General features: G+C 33.5%; 1 protein-coding gene across 1 annotated transcript in view; it reads right to left on the bottom strand.

Moving 5' to 3' along the window:
* PRKCH (protein kinase C eta) overlaps positions 1-21,225 on the bottom strand; it is a 277,240-nt gene that overhangs the window by 167,273 nt on the left and 88,742 nt on the right. The gene's annotated exons all lie outside the window — the stretch shown is intronic.

The raw sequence follows: 21,225 nt of genomic DNA, 5'->3' as shown, positions 1-21,225 counted from the left end.
AAAGGAAAAAGAATTCCAGAGATTGACAGATATAGCCATTGGGATTTCATGATAAATTAGAATGGAGTGAAATCTCCAAGGAGGAGAGGTTATGGAATCACAGTGGGAAGAATCTGCAAGTAGCATTGAGAGGCAAGGAATATCCATATTCCCCTTATGGAAAAAAAGGAGAGAAAACAATAATTCATCAAAACTAACAAATAGATTGGCTGAGCCTAGAAAACCTTTGCAAAGAGAGAGAGGTGAATTTCTCTCTGGGGAGAAGTCTGGTAATTATTGTTATATAAAATTCAGTTTCTTTGATTTCATTTTCCTTTTTTTCCCTTTTTTTAGGTTTTTTTTTTGCAAGGCAAATGGGGTTATTAAGTGGCTTGCCCAGGGCCACACAGCTAGGTAATTAATAAGTGTCTGAGGCATGATTTGAACTCAGGTACTCCTGATTCCAGGGCTGGTGCTCTATCCACTGCGCAACTTAGCCGTCCCTTTTATTTCCTTTTCAAAACTTATAATCTGTGTAGGGTTTTCTTCTGATTCTTACTTCTATCTTGTTTTCTGAATTATTCATATTCATTATTTATTGAATTTGAGTAACATTTTACTATATTCATGCATCACAACCATTCTCTGACTGAAGTTAAAATTTCTAAGTAGATATCTTTATTTTATAGAAGTTACTATCTGTATCAGTGGAGGGAGTTTCCTCTTTGGGAATCCACCACACCAATGAAATCACAGAATTTCATTAAATTCTAAGTTCCTTGAGAGTGGAGTTTGTCTGGAGTCAGGAAGACCTGAAGCATTTTGGAGCTACATTACCCATGAAAGTCAATTTACTTCTGTCTACCTCAGTTTTCTCAACTGTAAAATGGGGATCATAATACATCTACCTTCTAGAGTTGTATTGAAGAAAAAATGAGATACGTGTAAAGTATTTAACACATTTTCTGTCAATAAATGCTTATTCTTTTTCCTTCTCTCAATTAATATAACAATTATAGCCTAAAAATATACAGGAAGATTAATAACTGTGTTAATTGATAGGAAATTTTAACTTTAACATTTTTAGCATTTGTAATTCAAGAAGGCATCCTAAATATAAATTCTATTCACTTACTCATATATCAGAAGCCACATTATCAGTTATTCAATAAACTACAAAAGTCTATTTAATGCTGGAATTAGTTCACAATTTAAGCATGAGGAATTAATTTAGCAACTTAAGGAAAATGTTAAAGAAAGGGCACTAGGAACTTTAAATGAAATTCATTATTACTCAAGTAAATAACATGATTTTTCCAGTGAGATTCTCAACATTTGGTTACATCATAACCATGTTGGTCCTTAAATCCTATGGATCATAGATTGCTCTCAGAAGTCAAATAGATAAGGAAACTAAGGCCCCAAGTCCACAAAAGTACCAAGATGGGATTTGAAACCAGGTCTCTTGACTGGAGAAAGTATTCTTTCTTTGTATCAAAGGAATCAATTGAGTAAGTCTTCTTTACAACCAATAGCCCTGGTTATTTAAAACAAGAAAATACTGTCTAACCATGGAAAAGTCAGCACATGGTTTCTTAAAATCAATGTTATAAAGGAAACTAGTATTATACATTCTATATTTATAATATGTCTTTCTTTGGAAGATCTGAAAATGCTATGTAAACATTCCATTACTCATAGCTATGCTGTATCAGGGAACTTATAGGATTCAAAAGTCAGCCAAATCAGTTGCTAAACCAATTATTCATTTAAAAGCACTATGCTAGGGACCAGGGATCCTAAAAACAAAAATGAAACATTCCCTGTCTTCAGTAAGCTCACATTTGATCAGAATTAACAGCACATATGTATATAGAGAAAAGAGGTAGCACTGTAGGTAGAGGGCTAGGCCTAAGTCAGGAAGATTCATTTTCCTCAGTACAAATCTGGCTTCAGATACTTACTAGCAGTGTGATCCTGGGCAAGTCACTTTACTCTGCATGCATCAGTTTCCTCATCTGCAAAATGAACTAGAGAAGGAAATGGCAAAGCACTTCAATATCTTTGCCAAGAAAACCCCAAATGGGGTCACAAAAAGTCAAATGAGACTGAAAAATGACTAAATAATATATTAGTAGAAATAAAACAAATAAAAGGTAAATACCTAGGAAGATCAAAAGAGGCAAAGCCACTGTGAGAAGGGAAAGTATTCTAGGAATGTACAAGATCTGAGATACATCGGAGAGATTTTCTGTAAGGATCAGTAAGCCAGTTGGGTTGTTCCATACAGTGTGTGAAGGAAAGATTAAAAAGTCTCGAAAGGTACTCAGGAGTCAGAAATCCGAAGTGCCAAAGAGAAATATTTGTACTTATTTTTTGAGGAAATGGGTGCTGTTTTTTGGTTGGTTGTTTTTATGGTTCTGTTTGTTTTTTTAAAGAGGGTTGTGACACCTCTGCTTTAGGAAAATCATTGGATGGATTGGAGAGAGGTTCCTCTTGAGGCAGCTGGGACCAATTAGAAAGCTATTACAATAACCCAGGCAAGGAAAACATCACTAGGGAACTAAAGTGGTAGTTGTGCAAGAAGAGAAATGGGGGTGGAAGTGAGATATGTTGTTCAGGTAGAATCAACAAAACTTGGCTACTAACTGTAAAAGCAGGATGAGGGAAAGTGAGGAGTGACTGGAAAGTACCCTGATCAGAAATAGGGTAAGTCCAGACAGGATAGGGTTGGAATTACAGAGAAGATAATGACTTTTGTTTTATACTTAATGAATTTGACATCCATTTCAAAATGTCTAATATGCATTTGATGACACAAAATTGGAGCTCAAGGGGGAGACTAAGACTAGAGGTGTAAATTTAAAGGTTAATGGACCTGATGGTAATTCAATCCATCTGGATCAGGGCTATTCAAAGAGACCCAAGAAAGGGGTCAGAGTACCTAATTTAAAGGGTCAGATACTCAGAATCCACAGCTATTTAAAGGCACAAAGCAATGGAATGATTGCCACTATTTCTTATTCAAGGTCCTTCTCTACCTTACCCCAGTGCTTTCTCTAAAAGTTAGTCTTTAAAGATAAGTAAAGGGAAAAGGAAAGATAGTTTATATTTTGGGGAGGGGATGGAGAAGGGGCACAGGGAGAGGAGGATGGAGGTAGCTATAGCTATCTAGTACCTTATTGTTGCTGTTTTAGCATGCATTGAAAGGCCCCCTCATGCTGCTGAATGGCATCTCTTTCCTTCCCACCCCCAACTTCAATTATACTCTAATTCTTGCCAGACGCATTTAAGATGCCAAGAGTAGATAGATGTTCTAATATATTTTAAAATAACTTTTAGGACTTGAATACACAGAAAACTTTACCAACTCATCTTTACCTTAGCACTAGGGAAAGAAGAAAAAAGGTACCTGGAAGTAAATCTAGAAAGAATGCTGCCGAGAGGCAAATGATCTCACAAGATAAGATTTCAAAAGAGAATACAGATCTAAGAGGTAGGGATTACCTAGCAGTCTCAAATTTATGGGAAGGGAGGAGCAAATGCTCTGCCAATGAAATGGACAGGAGAGATTTAACTCAAATTAGGTTAAAAGTTGCCAAGAAGGTGCCAGGAAATTCAATACCTATGTTGGCTTGCTTTTCATCACAGGATTACAAATTTAGAAGGGGTCTTAGAGATCATCTAGTCGAATTCCCTCTTTTTTATAGAAGAGAAAATTGAAACTCAAGAGAAATTAAGTGACTTGCCCAAGGTCACACAGATAGAAAGTGGCAGAGATTAAATTTGAACTTGTGTCTTTTAACTCTAAACAAAGAAAAGGCCTCCTTTTCCCCTTCCTCCTACCTCCAGTTCTCTATAATGTCAGTCTCTCTCCTGTTTTCTTTGGCACTGGTGATAAAAATCACAAAAACAGTTCATAGATGTGATGTCAGCATTAATCAAGTCTATGGAATATCCTTCCCCCCCTTTTTGGCTTTATTCTACATACTTTTAACTCTGATACTACTAACAATGGAGACTATACATATATGTATACATAAAACATATGATATGAAATACAGATATATATCCACACATATAAATATAGGTTATATATCTATATATGTATTTTAAATGTGGAAAGAGTAAATGAGAGCTTTGAAAGAACCAAAGATATTCTTTTTTACACTCCCTCTGGCAAGCTCCTGAACTAATCAAAATGCTAATGAATGGGCTACTTCATAAAAAGCAAATCTTGCTTCTCTACAAAATATGTATCAGGTTCTTTAAAAAAGAGCTCTATTAGAAACAATCCTGGATTTAGATTCAAACAGAGTGAATTCAAGCCCTGCCATTAGTAATTACTCCTGGGAAATAAAATCTTCATATTACCTATTTTATAAGCTTTGCTTTGAGGAAAAGACTGTGTACAACTTAAGATAAGAAGGACCATGTGCATAAACTGATTCAGAAATTTTAAAGCAATTTTGTCATAATTTACCATAATTTCTCCTATTTGTGAAAACATACTTTAAATGCAAATGAGTACAAATACATATACAATTTTACTATGAAATAAAAATTTTCATTCTACTATCTATGGTTAAAAAATACACTGCATCAATTGGCACAGATGATCCTTCAAAATATTCTTAAATTTCTTTCTATTAAAGTGTTATATAAAAGAATATTTTTATTACTATCAAAGACAAATTGCAAGGTTTGGTCAGATTACTGTAGAGGTACACATATTTTTAATCAATTTTAAAAATAATTAACATATATTTCCCCCTATTTTTAAAATAGAAATAGTTTTCAATCAAGTCAGTCTATGGAAATGTAAACTATTTTTCATATGTCATCTCCTCCATGAAACCTCCTTGAAGCATTCACCTGGAACTGATTTCATCCACCTCTGAACATTCTTCAAAACAACACATCTCTCACAATTCACTGGGCTATTAGTTCTTTGGGGGTATATTTCAACTTTCTTATTTTTTCCTGTTTCCCAAACCCAAAAGATAATGTAACATAGTAACTTAGAGAACTATCCTTGGAGTCAGAAAGATGTGGGTTCAAGCACACTGGCTAAGTAGCACCTGGGCAAGTCATTTGATCTCAAGTTTAAAGACTACATGTTATAGAGAAGGTTCCAACTTGCTTTTGTAAAGATAGTTTCCATTTTAATTTTTTAAATTTATTTTTGATTTTTTAAAACTATTTTTAAAATTTTGCATTCCTAATTCTTTACCCTCCTGTTCCTTCCCTCTTTTACCCACTCATTGAAAAGACAAGCAATATGATATCAATCGTACTTGTGGAACTATGAAAAAATTATTGCCATATTAGACACACTGCAAAAAACCAAAAAAAATAAGGTTTAAAAATTATACTTCAATTTGTACTCATAGTTCAGCAGTTCTCCCTCTAGAGGTGAAAGTACCTTGGATCACTGTATTGATCAGAATAAATAAATATTTCATAATTGACCACCATTATAATATTGCTATTACTATGTTCAATGATTTCCTGGTTCTCTGCTCATTCACTTTGCATTTCTGAAATCATATGGCTCATCATTTCTTAAAGCATTATAGCATTCCATCACAAGCATATACTACAACATTTTTGGCCATTCCAATGGACATACCTTCGATTTTCAATTCTTTGTATCAGAAAAAGAGCTTCTATAAGTATTTTTGTAATGTTGGTCCTTTTCCTTTTTCTTTGATCTCATTGTGATACAGATATAGGAGTGGTATTGCTGGATCAAAGGACATGCATAGTTTTATAGTCCTTTCGTTGTAGTTTCAAAATGTTCTCCAGAATGATTGGATTAGTTCAGTACTCTACTAGCTGCACTAGGGTCCATATTTTCTCATGTCCAATTCAGCATTTCTCATTTTTCCTTTTGTTATGTTAGTCAATATGATGGGTGTAAGTGGGTAGTTCAGAGTTGTTTTAATTTACATTTTTCTAATCAGTACTGATTTAGAACATATTTTTCCCATGACCACAGAGCCCTTTGATTTCTTCTTCTGAAAACTGCCTATTCATATATTTTGATCATTTATCAACCAAGAAGTGACTTATGTTTATAAAACTGAGATCCCTTTATATTTGAGAAATTAGGCCTTCATCAGAGAAAATTGCTACTAAAACTATTTCCCAGTTTCTTGCTTTTCTTCTAATTTTGACTTAATTGGTTTTGTTGTGCAAATTTCAAAAAAAAAAATCACGTACTCAAAATATCTATTTTACTTTCCTTGATCCTTTCTATCTCTTGTTTAGTCATAAGCTCTTCCCTCATACATAGATCTGACAGATAAAATTTCCATACTCTCTTAATTTGATTATGTCAACATTTCTATCTAAATCATTTATCCATTTTGACCTCATCTTAGTATGCAGGGTGAAATGTTGATCTAGACCAACTTTGTGCCAAAGTGCTTTCCAGTTTCTTGGCAAATAGTGAGTTCTTGTCCCAAAAGCTTGGATCTTTGTGCTTACCAAATACTAAATATGATCATTTACAATTGTGATCTAATCTATTCCACTGATCCACCACTCTATTTCTTTTTTTTAGGTTTTTTTTTTTTTTTGCAAGGCAAACGGGGTTAAGTGGCTTGCCCAAGGCCACACAGCTAGGTAATTATTAGATGTCTGAGACCAGATTTGAACCCAGGTACTCCTGACTCCAAGGCCAGTGCTTTATCCACTACGCCACCTAGCCACTCCTACTACGCTATTTCTTAGCCTGTACTAAGTAGTTTTGATGATTACTGCAATATACTTTGAAATCTGGTAGTACTGCTAGACTGCCTTCCTTCAAATTTATTTTGACTGATTTTCCTTATATTCTTGAACTTTTGCCTTCCAAATAAATTTTACTATTATTTTTTCTAGCTCTACAAAATAATTTAGTTATTTAGTTAGAATAAGGTAATTTAAAAAGAATTAAATAGAATTATTATTTTGACCCAGTCTCCCCATGAGCAATTAGTACTTCTCCAATTATCTACATTTGTCTTTATTTATATGAAAAGTGTTTTATAATTTTTGTTTGTATAGTCCCTGGGCTTACCTTGTCAGTAGACTCTCAAGTGTTTTCTAATATCATCAGTTATTTTAAATAGAATTTATTTATCTCTTCCTACTGGATTTTGATGCTAATATATAGTAATGCTAATGATTTGTGTGGGTTTATCTTCTGTATTGCAACTTTGCTAAATTTGTTAATTGTTTCAATAGTTTTTTAGTTGATTCTCATCTGCAAAGATTGATAGTTTTGGTTCTTCACTGTCTTCTTTTTCCTTCAATTTCTTTTTTGCTTCAATGTCTTTACTGCTATAGTTAGCATTTTTAGTATAACATTGAAGAATCGTGGAGATAATTGAAATCCTTGTTTTCATTGAGGTCATATTGGAAGGTTTTTAGTATATCCTTATTGTAGATGTTTGCTCTTGGCTTTAGATAGAAACTATTTATGATTTTTAAAAAAAAGGCTTCATTGATTTCTATGTGTTCTCATATTTTTTAAATAGAAATGGGTACTGTATTTTCTCAAAGGCTTTTTCTACATCTACTGATATAATCATATGTTTCTGCTATTGATATGATCAATTATGTTGATAGTTTTCCTAATATTTAACTATCTCTGCATTCCTGGTATAAATCTAAATTTAGTTATAGTGTACATACAATCTTTGTGAAATACTGCTGTATATTTCCTTGCTTATATATTGTTTAAGATTTTTTTGCATCGGTATTCAGTAAGGAAGCTGGTCTAAAATTTTCTCTATGTTTTTGCCTCTCCATGATTTAGGTCAAAATTATATTTGTGTCAGAAAAGAAATCTGGTAGGATTCGTTGCCTATTTTTCAAACTGTCTACAAAATATGGTGATTAATTGTTCCTTAAATGTTTGGGATAATTCACTTGTAAACCCATCTGGTCCTGGAAATTTTTTCTTAGGGAGTACAATTGTAGCTTGTTCAATTTGCTTTTCTAAAAGAGTAATTTAAGTATTTTATTTCCTCTTTCTGTTAATCTGGGCAGTATATATTTTTGTAAATATACATCAATTTAACTGAGATTGTCATTTTACTGGCATATAATTGGACAAAATAACTTCTATTAAGTGTTATAATTTCTTCATTGGAGGTGCATTCGGCCTTTTCATTTTTATACTAGTAATTCAGTTTTATTTTTTTAAGATCAAATTAGTTGATAATTTATATATTTTTTCATAAAAGTAGGTCCTAGTTTTATTTATTACTACAATTTTTTGTTTGTTTTTATATTGAATTATATGTCCCTCCTTTGATTTTTAGGTTTTTCTATTTTTGTAGTTAATTGGGTATCAATATTATCCTCTTGCTGGTTTGACAGTTGTCTGCTTTTTCTCTCTTTTTTTTAAATTGATGTGAGAGATTAAAAATTTTCTCCTAAGTACTACTTTGACTACATCTCACAAATGCTGATACATTGTTTCATTATTGTAATTATTTTAATAGAAATTATTGATTGTTTGATTTGTTTTTGACTCATCCTTTAGCATTAGACTATTTTCCAAATGATTTTTAATCTGTTTCCAATGTCCTTCATTGAATATAATTTTTATTGCATTTTGGTCTTAAAAAGATGCATTTAATATTTCTATTTTTCTGCATTTGTTTTTGAGGTTTTTACCCAATTCATGATCAGTTTTTGTAAAGATGCAATGTAGAATTAAGAAAGTTATACTCCTTTCAATTTCCATTCAATTTTCTCAAGGTCTAGCGAACTTTTCTAAAATTCTAAATCCTTAACTTATTTCTTGTTTTATGGTTAGAGAGCTAGTTCTGAAAGGGGAAAACTGAGCTCTCCCACTAGTATAGCTTATTATTTCTTTCATTCTGTAATTCATTTAATTTTTCCTTTAAGAATTTGGATGCTGATTTTTGATGTATATTTGTTTTGCATTTATATCACTTCATTGTCTATATCTTTTAGCAAAATGTCATTTTCCCTGATAATCTTTTTTAATTAGGTCTTTTTGTCTGAAATAATTGCTACTCCTACCATTTTATTTTAACCTCAGCTGAAGAATATCTTCTGTTCCAGTGCCTTATTTTATCTCTTGTATAACTTTCAGTTTCAAGTATGTTTCTTGTAAGCAATATATTTTTGGATTAAGGTTTCTAATCCTTGCTGCTCTCAGATTTTGTTTTATGTGTTATGATACTGTGTATTGATAGCCAACTAAGTAGTACAGTGCATAGACTTAAGAGTCAGAAAGACTCATCTTCCTGTGTTCAAATCCGGCCTCACACACTTACTAGCTGTATAACCCTGGACAAGTCACTTTAACCCTCTTTTCCTCAATTCATTACCTGTAAAATGAGCTGGTTAGAGGAAAGAGCAAACCACTCCAGTATCTTTGCCAATAAAACCCTAACTGGGTTCATAACAAATTAGTCACAGCTGAAAACAACAACTTTGCATTTCCCTTCATCCTATTTTCTTGTGTTTCTTCTCTCCTTTAACCCTGTTGCTGTTCAAAAAGTCTGTTTTACATCTGACTACTGTCTCCCTTAATCTGGCCCACTACTTTTCTTATGCCCTTCCTCTATTTCCTTGATGGACAAGATAGATTTCTATATTCAATTGAGAATGTATATATACATTCTTCTAGAGGGAGGTTCTTAATCTGGGAGTTCTCCATATCAAAGACTAGGGTTCATCTTTGTGATCCCCTCATGCATACTACAATACTGAACAAAAATTGCTCAACAAATGTTTGCTGAATGAAAAAAAGAATGGCTCTTTTATCTCATTTTCCAATAAATAGTCCTGATAATGCATATTTTTATGTGAATTAATGATACCTTCCCCAATACCTTCATAATGATATAATAATGATACTAGAACTTCAAAAACTATGCGAGAAGAACATAGATTCTAGTAAGCTTCTATTAAGATGAAAGGTTCATGGAGACCACATATTTACTATCTATGGTTCAAATAGGCTTATCACAAAGTTGGCCATAAATTTCTGGGCATCCCAATAACAGTGTACTAGTTCCATATTACTGAGGAAAAGATATTTTTTTGTGATTATTGCTCTAGTATTTCGGATTCATCTGATTTCATTGGTGTGATTCATGCCTCTCCATAAGTTAGTTGCAATCCTTGAAGAAAATAGTGGCCAAAAATTTCAATACAATCTTCCAGATGGGATCTTACTAAGGTAAAGTACAGTGGGTCAATTACCTTGTTCCTGGAAGTTATACCTCTCGATTCAGCCTGCTGCATTAATGCTTTTTGGCTTCCAGCTTTTAATGCCAATTCTTATTGAATTTATAATTCCCTAAACCCGTGAGATCTTCTAGGGAAACTGCTGTCTAACAGTACCTCCATCTTATCCTTCAAAGTGTAGGTGTTTGTATCCAAGTACAAAACATTGGATTTATTTTTTTGTTGAATATCATCTTATTGTATTCTTCTAAATATCATAGCTTTTCAAATTCCTTTTGTATCATGTAGTGGTGGCTAAAAAGTCCATTTTGGGCAGCTAGGTGACACAGTGAATAGAACCTGGCTCTGGAATCAGGAGGACCTGAGTTCAAATGTGACCTCAGACACTTAAAAAAAATTACCTAGCTATGTGACCTTGACAAGTCACTTAACCCCACTGCCTTGCAAAAACAAAAAACAAAAAATAAAATAGAATAAAAAGTCCATCTTTCTGTGTCCACCATCATCATGAGTCTCTGAACTTAAACTGGTTTAGATAGCTCAGAACTCCTTCCAATACATCACACTATCTGATTTAAACAGAAGCTAAGAAACCATATGTAGCAGCTAAGCCTGTATTTACTTAAGTTGACCTATTCTTCCCTGCTACCTATGTAGTTTATTGATTTTCTAATATAATATATAATAATAAATATAATATGACCAATATTTGAATTACTACTAAATAATCTAATAAGCACAAAGATAAGTGAAAATTCTCCAAGTCACAAATTAAATTTGTTTTATTAACATATACAGAATACCAAATTGATTTCAAAAACAATAATAAATTGAATGGAAAAATTCTGTGACTTAGAAGATAAGTAGCTTCCATATCAATCCTGATATGAGTTTTGATTCCATTATCTATTCAAAATAAACAAAGTAAATTTGGGGACAACTATAAAATCAAAAAAGAGACAGTACAGTGTAATGGAAAGAACTCTGGGCCAACAGTCAGGATATGTTTGTTCATATACTATCTTCAGTACATAAGTCCAGTTCCTGATTGCTGATACTCTTAGTATATACATATATATATGTGTGTATACACACACACACACACATATATGTATATATAAAATTTAAAAACTTTGCTCAGTTCAGTAAGCAGTCACAACTCTTGAGAACTGATGATGAAGTAGGCTACCCACATCCTGACAGATAGGTGATGGAGTCCAGATACAGAAAGAGATATTCATTTTTTGGAGCTGGTCATATACAGATATATTTTACTTGAATATGCTTATTTTTCATAAAGGGAACTTTTAAACAGTTAGAGGAGAGTTGGAGATTTGGGGGTGACAGGGATTAGTGACAGTTAATAAGTAATAAGCCCCCCCAAAGAAAAAAGGTCAATCAATTTTTTTTCAAAAAAAAACACATAAAGGAGGGGCAACTGGATGGTACAGTAGATAGAATACCAGCCATATAAAATTATAAAAAAGGAGAATTCTCCAAAAAGGAGAATTATAAATAAGGAGAACAAAGTTTCACAGGGAAAAAAAGGGAAGTTGGACAACTATAAAACTAAAATACTAAGTTTATGATATACTTTAAGTTTTTTTCTCAAGGCAAATAAGGTTAAGTGGCTTGCCCAAGGCCACACAGCTAAGTAATTATTAAGTGTCTGAGGCTGGATTTGAACTCAGGTACTCCTGACTCCAGGGCTGGTGCCCTATCCATTGCTCCACCTAGCTATGTTTAAAAAGCAAACTGTAACAGAAATTCACAGTTTTGGGGGAGTCTGCCTCAGACTCAGAAACTTTTTGCAAACAATTACAAAACACTTCTCACATAAATAAAATCAGATTTAAATAACTGGGCAAATATCAACTGCTCATGGGTAAGCTGAGCTAATATAATAAAAATGACAGTCTACCTAAATTAAACTACTTATTTAGGGCCCTACCAATCAAACTTCCAAAAAATTACTTTAATGAGTTAGAAAAAATTGTAAGTATATTAATACAGAGAAATAAAAAGTCAAGAATTTCTAGGAATTTAATGGAAAAAAGGACAAAAGAGGGTGGTTTAGCCCTACCAGATCTAAAATTATATTATAAAGCATCAGTTATCAAAACTATCTGGTATTGGTTAAGAAATAGAGTGGTGGATCAGTGGAATAGACTAGGTGCAATAGCAGGAAATGATTATAGTAATCTGCTGTTTGATAAACCCAAGAGTCCAGCTTTTGGGATAAAAACTCTTTCTTCAATAAAAACTTTTTGGAAAATTGGAAGTTAGTTTGGAAGAAACTAGGATTAGACCAACACCTCATACCCTATACCAAGATAAGATCAAAAGGGATATAGTATTTAGACAAAAAATATTATAGGCAAACTAGGAGATCAAGGAATAGTTTACCTGTCATATCTATGGAAAGGGAAACAGTTTATGACCAAGGAAGAGATGGAGAACATCATTAAAAACTAACTATGTAACTTCAGTCACATTAAATTAAAAAACTTTTGCACAGTAAAAACCACTGTAACCAAGATCAAAAGAGATGTAGTAAATTGGGAAACAATTTTTACAACTAGTATTTCTGACAAAGGATTCATTTCTAACATGTACAGAGAACTAGTCAAAATTTTAAAACAACAAGCCATTCCCCAACTGACAATAGTTAAATGATATGCAAAGGCAATTTACAGATGAGGAAATCAAAGCAATCCATAGTCATATGAAAAATTGCTCTAAATCACTACTTATTAAAGAAATGCAAATTAAAGCATCTCTGAGATACCACTAACACCTCTCAGACTGGCCAATATGACCAACAGAACAATGATCAATGTTGGAAGGGATGTAGGAAATTTTGGACAGTAATACATTGTGGGTGGAGCTGTGAACTGATCCAACCTTTCTGGTGAGCAATTTGGAAGTATGCCCAAAGGGCAATAAAAATGTGTATACCCTTTGATCCAGCAATACCACTACTGGGTCTATACTCTGAAGAGATCATAAAAAAGGGTAAAATCACCACTTGTACAAAAATATTCATAGCAGCCCTGTTTGTGGTGGCAAAGAATTGGAAATTGAGTGAATGTCCATCAATTGGGGAATGGCTGAATACATTGTGGTATATGTACATTATGGCACACTACTGTTCTATTAGAAACCAGAAGGAACTGATGCTGGGAGAGATGAGCAGAACCATTGTACATCCTAACAGCAATATGGGGGTGATAATCAACTTTAATGGACTTGCTCATTCTAGCAGTGCAACAATCAGGCACAATTATGAGGTATTTGCAATAGAAAATATCATCTGAATCCAGAGAAAGAATTGTGGAGTTTGAACAAAGGCCAAAGACTATAACATTTAATTAAAAAAACACCCTGTTACCTTATTATGCAATTTTGCTATCTCTTATACTTTATTTTTTCCTTAATAATTTCTATGATTTCTCTCTTATTACATTCAACCTAGATCAATGTATACCACAAAAACAATGTAAAGACTAACAGACTGCTTTCTGTGGGGAGTGGGAGGGGAGGGAAGTGAGATTAGGGGAAAAATTGTAAAATTCAAAATAAATAAATAAATAAAATTTAAAAAAGAATCATTCAATGAGTGATGCTGAGCAAGATGAGCAGAATCAGAAGAACATTGTACACCTTAACAGCAACATGGGGGTGATAATCAACCTTGATGGACTTGCTCATTTCATCAGTGCAATTGATTATTTTAGGGTGTCTGCAATGGAGAATACCATCTGTGTCCAAAGAAAGAATTGTGGAATTTAAACAAAGATCAAAGACTATTATCTTCAATTTTTAAAAAAAGTTGTCTTATGTACTATGTATTTTTGCTATCTCTTATATTTTATTTTTTCCTCAAGGCTGTGATTTTTCTCTCAACACATTCAATTCTGATCAAAGTATAGCATGGAAACAATGTAAAAATTATCAGACTGCCTTCTGTGGGGAGGGTGGGGGAGGGAAGGGAGATTGGGGAAAAATTATAAAATTCAAAATATTTCAAAGAATGATAGATAGAAACTACTATTGTATATAATTGGAAAACAAAATATTTATATTCAAAAAAGAAATCCACAGTTTTATATACAAACTTTTTCTGTTCTTTGTATATGGAAATGTTTTATCAAAGAAATGTCTCTTGAGAAATATGTTTACTAATAAAGGATAACAAAAAAAATAAAAATTATTTTAAAATGAATGTCTACTTCATAGGGTTGTTATACAGAAAGTGATTTGCAAAGCTAAGAACTCCATAAATGAGCTATATTATGAGTTTAGACCTGAAAAGTTTTATTAAAGTGAATCTTTGTGAATTTGATAAAGTATTTATACCATGTTATTTATTTATTATTTTTCGTTTTTTTCATTTTTTTTTTTTTGCTAGGCAATGGGGTTAAGTGGCTTGCCCAAGGCCACACAGCTAGGTAATTATTAAGTGTCTGAGACCGGATTTGAACCCAGGTACTGCTGACTCCAGGGCTGGTGCTCTACCCACTATACCACCTAGCCACCCCACCATGTTATTTAACAAAATCTTACAATAACTTCTTACAAAGCAAAGGACCAGAATTAAATTCTATTTATTTGTTTATTTACTTATTTTGTGGTAGCACAATGTCTATCACTTAGCTGTTCTTTAATTCACATTCATTGATGCTCTGAAAGACCTGTATTAGCTATCAAGAGCACTGGGATCTGTTCTTAATTCTGCTATTAATTTGCTATCATGTTGATCACAATCAAGCCTTTCCAAAACTAGGTTCATCTTTAAGCTCTAGCTCTTTGGTTTTATGATTCATCAGTAAATTAGTAATAATGCCTTCACAGAGAGTAATATTATGAGGCATTCATAGCTCTCTCTGTTCTCCGGAAATAAATATGTACATAAACATACATAGGTGGTGGGGAGAGGAGTACTTGTGATTTCATGAGCACGGAGAATTCTCAGTTTGGCAACTTCCTGCAGCATTTCTTCTACAATTTAACATCATAGGATGTTGGACTTAAGACTTAAAAGAAAAGTGCATTAAAAACATCTAGTTTGGACTCCTTATTTTGCAGATGAAAAACCTGAGGTTCCAAAAATTTAAATGACTTATACAAAGTCAAACATGTAGGAAAGTAGTAATCAGTTGAATGCTATTCTTTGGTACTCAGTCAAACACAGTGATACCAGTATTCTCCTCTATCTTAAATCAAACATGTTAAAAAATAATTCACCTATATATAACATACATACATACACATGTATGTACTTATGTCTTTTCATACATCTCAAGAAACTTTTGCACCTTTAAGAAAATGCTGTTTAAAATTACTTATATTAGTCATATTCAACTAAACAAATTCTAAGGCAAAGAGCTAAGCACAAGAGAAAAGAGCACTGATATCAGGAGACCTAGGAACTACATCTGACTCTTTACCCACACCAGCTATGACAAGCACAAAATAATGAAGAGCAAAATGAACAGAGCTAGGATGTATACAGAAACAGTAATATTGTTTTAGGAATAATTTTGAGTGACTAAGTCATTTTGATTATTATAAATACCCTAATTAACTACAAAGGACCTATGAAGGAAGATGCTATCTGTATCCAGAGAAAGAATTGCTAAGTAGAAGCATATATATAGAATGATTTTTACATATACTTATTTGTGTATTTGTGTCTAATGGTAGCCATCTCTAAGGTGGAAGGAGGAAGGGGAGGGAAAAAAAAGGGGAAAATTAACATAACTTTATTATATAATTAAAATGAATGGCAAATTATACACAATAGATTTGCAGTTACATATTTTCCTATGTTAATGAAATGCTAGTTTTCTTTCATAAATTAAAAATAAAATTAATAAAAAAATAAATAAAAAATAATTTAACCTCAGTTTCTTCATCTGAGAAAGGGACAAGCAGTTCATCTCTTTAGTCCTTTTGAGTCCTGGATTTTATGGTCCAAGAACAGAACCTTCTTTATATGTTCTTCCTCATTATAATCTTCTTTTTTCTTTCTTCTCCCACCTCAGTGTGGAGCCCTTTGTATACCAGGTTTTAAAGCCTTCCTGCCTTCTTTACCCCTCCCACTAATAAAACAGTTGAGGATGTGTTAAATAATCATCTATACTATGACAGAATGACTCATTCACAATGAAGTTACAATACCTAAATGTTAACATTTGAATTTCAAATCTTTCATTTCTAAGCAAAGAATGGGAAAAAAAAACCTCTTTTTCTCTTTCTTAAAATGAATTTTAGGCATTGCCAAGTAGTTACAGAAGTTGTTGGAGAAGTTAGAGGGATAGATAGATAAATGGATGGATGGATGGACGGAGAGATGGATTTAGTAAATGTTAAATCTTTGCCAGGCACTGTGCTAATAGAAGAAAGCAAGACCATTCCTGATCTTATGGAGCTTATATTCTAATGGTAGGAAAAAAAATAAAAGGGATAATAAAATGATAGAAGAGCATAAAGGGAATAAAAGGGAGTTGGAATGGGGATAAGGATATACACTCTGAAGCTATAATGTGTGGAGGTATGGATTGGAAAAAGAAAAGGTAAAAGTTCATCTATCAAAGTTCTGCTTTCCAGGGACAGAGTCCAACATTTTGGCAGGAAAAAATGAGGATGGCCAGTGTGCAGGCTACATGAGAATGTGAAGAAGGGGAATCAAGGGGTTCTTAGAATTATACAAAGCCTACTGGACCTGTGCTAAAGGAAAACTGATTTAATAGTTCCTTTTTAGAGGGAGTATAGATGTTTATCAGGGATCTTCTTTGGTTTGGGACTAGAAAATCACATCACAAAATGACAAAATTAGAATCTCCCTGGGTCTTTTTTCTGATCTACAAAATAGGGAATTTGAATTGGATCATATGTTCCTCCCCTGTGACTCTTAATCTAACGACTGCCTTCACTTCTCCCCTCCCCCCCCAAGATTTCTTGATGAATAGTTTGTTTTCTGATATTATTTTTTAATATTGTAAACCTTTTTTTGGACATACTGGACTAAAGGGGAGTTCTATGTCTTCTATGAGGACAGGCATGTACATATGGCTATGATATTTCTAACAAAGGAACACATTAAGTGATTTCATGGGAGATGGTGTGGTGTGGTATGGTGGAAGGAGCACTAATTTAAAGTGCTAATTTAAAAAAGCCTAATTTAAAATCCTGGCTCTGCTGCTCACAACTTAAGTGACCTTAGGCAGTTCACTTCCCTATCTCTTCATCCTGAAAAATAATGTGGCTGGTCTAGATGACTTCATAGGTCCTTCTCACTTCTAAGTTTTATGATCTTCTCATAAAGCAGTCATTAATATTGTATAAGAGTATTCAATATTACATTTAAGATTAAATAATCTACAATTATATTTGCAATATAACAGATTTTAGAATTTTTTTCTTTTGGTTTTTGCAAGGCAATGGGGTTAAGTGACTTGCTCAAGGTCACACAGCTAAGTAAGTATTAAGGGTCTGAGGCCATATTTGAACTCAGGCCCTCCTGACTTCCGGGTCAGTGCTCTAGTCACTGTGTCACCTAGCTGCCCATGTTTCATAAATCTTAAAGTACTATGCAAATGTCAACTATTATTGTATTATGTTGACATTATCATTACTCTAATCTAAAATATTGTTCACAATGAGTCAATGTATACAACTTCTTTATATACCCCACATATAGTCGTTATTCATGCAATAAAATATGCTAAATAAATGTCTCATCATCCACAACCTCCTCTTCCTTCTCTCATTTGATTCTGGGCTCTGATAGGTATTTTTCATCTTATCTTGTCTGAAATCAAAGTCCTGATCTATGCTAGGTCCTAAACTATGATATTATGTACATACTTTCCAATCCTAGCTCTGTTTTATAGGTTGTCTTTCCCCATTAATATGTAAGTTCCTTAATACCAAGGACTGTCTTGCTTGTGTTTATATCACAAACACTTAAAGCTCTGAATAATAAAAAATAATCTTGTTTATCCCTTTCTTTGACAGGCATTGATCCTTACTTATTTGATATATTGAAAATGGAATTCATGTTCAAGTAGGGAATGGACTAAATGGTCTCTGAATCCTTTCTAGCTATGATAATCTTTAACATTGTGATTTTGAATATTTTTTTAAACATGAGCAGAAATAGAAAATCTGGCACATTCAGAATGTACTAACATGTTCCATTAATCTCTACTATATTCATTATCAAGGCATATCTGATATTTTTTTTTTGTGAACAACCCAACAAGATTTCCCATTAAAATCCTTGTCAAGTCTTTTTAAAGTATTTGAGAAAAGATATCTTTCTGAAAACAGTCATATTCCAAATGGGGGGAAAATGTGCTAGTTTGGCTAAAACAAGATAATTCACTCATAGATAGATGAGTGAATAGATAATGACTTTCAGTATCAAGTGCCTAAAGTAATTTTTGCATCCATTGATGTACCTGGACTTTCTAATGTTAAAAGGAAGTCTACACAATAAGTCAGCAAAATGAATTACCTCAAAGGAAAACAACATTAAAAGACATCAAAATTTTGATCAATGGACAAGAGGACTGGTGATAAAGCATATTTCTCTACTTTCAATAGTGAGATAGAAGACTAAGTATGGAATGAAATCTTTGCTGTCAGCTATAGTCAGCTATCACTTCACTTGATACAGTGAGGCAGTTAGATGGCCCATTGAGTAGATCAGAAAGTTCAAATCCTTCCTCAGAAACTTTATTAGCTGTATGATCCTAGGCAAGTCACTTAATATCTCCCAGCCTCAGCTTCCTTATCTATAAAAATGGGGATAATAAAATCATCTAACTCATAGGGCTGTTATGAAGATCAAAAGTGTTAACATATGTAAAATGTTTTACAAAGTGCTAAATAAATACAATTATATTTATTAACATACTTCTTTGAAAAGAGAGCTCTATTGGTTGGGAGTGTTTATATTAGGGAATGACAGTTATGCTAATTTTTTTTTAAAGAAACAAAACCAAAAAAACCTTGAACCCTACAATAGTTTATAATCAATGCAACTAATTACATGCTACTCACTTTTCAACTCTATGCCATCTGGCTTCTGTCTTCATCTTTCCATACTGAAAACATCTTTCTACACTGCCTTCAAACATGCGCATGTCTCCCCTGTTCTGAAAAAAAAACCCAACAATCCCACAATCCTACCATTCCCTAACACCCTATATCTCTTCTGCCTTTTGTCCTTGAAAAAGCTATCTATGATAGGTGCCTCTACTTATTCTCCTCTCATTGTCTTCTTCTTTTTTTTTTTTGCAAGGCAAATGGGGTTAAGTGGTTCACCCAAGGCCACACAGCTAGGTAATTATTAAGTGTTTGAGTCCGGACTTGAACCCAGGTACTCCTGACTCCAAGGCCGATGCTTTATCCACTACGCCACCTACCCGCCCCTCTCATTCTCTTCTTAACCCCTTACAAGCCAGCTTCCAAAACTATTATTCCAAGCCTAACTTGCCTTTTCAAAGTTACCATTAGTCTTGTATTTACCAGATCCAATGACATTTTCTCAGTTTTCATTTTCTTTGACCTCTCTACATCCTTTGACACTGTTGATCACTCTCCTCCTTGATATTATCTTTTTCTTAGGTTTTTGGGTAACCAACTTGAACCTCAGTTTCCTCCTATCTATCTGATCACTTCTTCTTAGTCTCCTAAACTGAATTCTCTTCTAGAGCACACTTTTTAACCATAGGTGTGACCTATCCGGGGCCTTCTTCTCTTCTTCTATATTATTTGACTTGGTGATGTCATCATTTTCTAAGAATATGAATATCTTTTTATATGATGATTCTCAAATTTACTTGCCCTGCTCCAACCTCTCTGATGACCTCCAGTTTCATAACTCCAAGTACCTTCCAAATGTCTTAAAATGGATGTCCATTTTAAATATTTTAAACTCAATATGTCCATAATAAAACTTATTGAACATTTCACTCAAACTGCACCCCGCCCTGCCAAACTTCCCAATTATAGTTAGAGGACACTATCATCCTCCTAGTCCCTCAGGCTCACAACCGAGGTGCCATACTTGATTCCTCCCTATCTCTCATAACCTCCATATCCAATCAATGGCCAATGTTGCCAGTTTCAACTTTTGTACATCTCTTGATGAACATCTTCTTAATTTTAACAGTGCTACTATTTTCTAGTGTGGGTATTCATCACCTGCTGTAGATATGCCTTCTTTAAGTCTTTCTCCATTCCTATAAATCTTCACTAAATAAATTCCAGTGGCTCCCAAATGCCTGCAGTATCAAATACAAAATGGTCTATTTGCATTCAAAGTCTTTCATAACTTAGCTACCTTCTACTTTTCTAGTTTCATTAATGTCCAGCTCCTCATGACTCCATTTGGGGTTTTCTTAGCAAAGAGATTATTAGAGTGGTTTGCCATTTCCTTATCCAACTCATTTTACAAATGAAAAAACAATCAGGCAGTGTTAAGTACTCAGAGTTTTACAGCTAGCTTGTAAGTGTCAGAGGCTAGATTTGAACTCATGAAGATGAGTTTTCCTGACTCCAGGCCCAATAGTATGCCATTATGGTGCCACCAAGCTGTCCTCTTTTATACCTTACATCCTACAACATTATGTGGTAGGATGTGAGGCAGTATAAGACACTGGCCTCCATGGTGTTCCATCTTTCAGGCCTCAGTATTTTTCTGGCTGTCTCCCATGCCTGGAATGCACTCTCTCCTCCTTTCTGCCTACTGGTTTCCTTTAAGTCTCAACTAAAATCCCATCTTATATAGGAAGCCTTTCTCAATCTTTCTTAATTCTTTCTTTATTCTAGTTCCTTCATTCTGTTAATTATTTACTAATTATCTTATATGTGACATGTTTGTAATTATTTGTTTGCTTGTCTCTCCTATTAGACTTGAGCTCTTGGATGCAAGGATGCAAGGACTTTCTTTTGCCTCTTAGTATTCCCAAAGACTAGTAGAATGACTGACACATCATAGGTACTAAATAA

This window comes from Macrotis lagotis, chromosome 4 (assembly GCF_037893015.1).
Source record: "Macrotis lagotis isolate mMagLag1 chromosome 4, bilby.v1.9.chrom.fasta, whole genome shotgun sequence".
In the NCBI taxonomy this organism is placed as follows: domain Eukaryota; kingdom Metazoa; phylum Chordata; class Mammalia; order Peramelemorphia; family Peramelidae; genus Macrotis; species Macrotis lagotis.
Note: the sequence above shows the minus strand (reverse complement) of the source record. Positions and strands in the feature narration are given on the sequence as shown.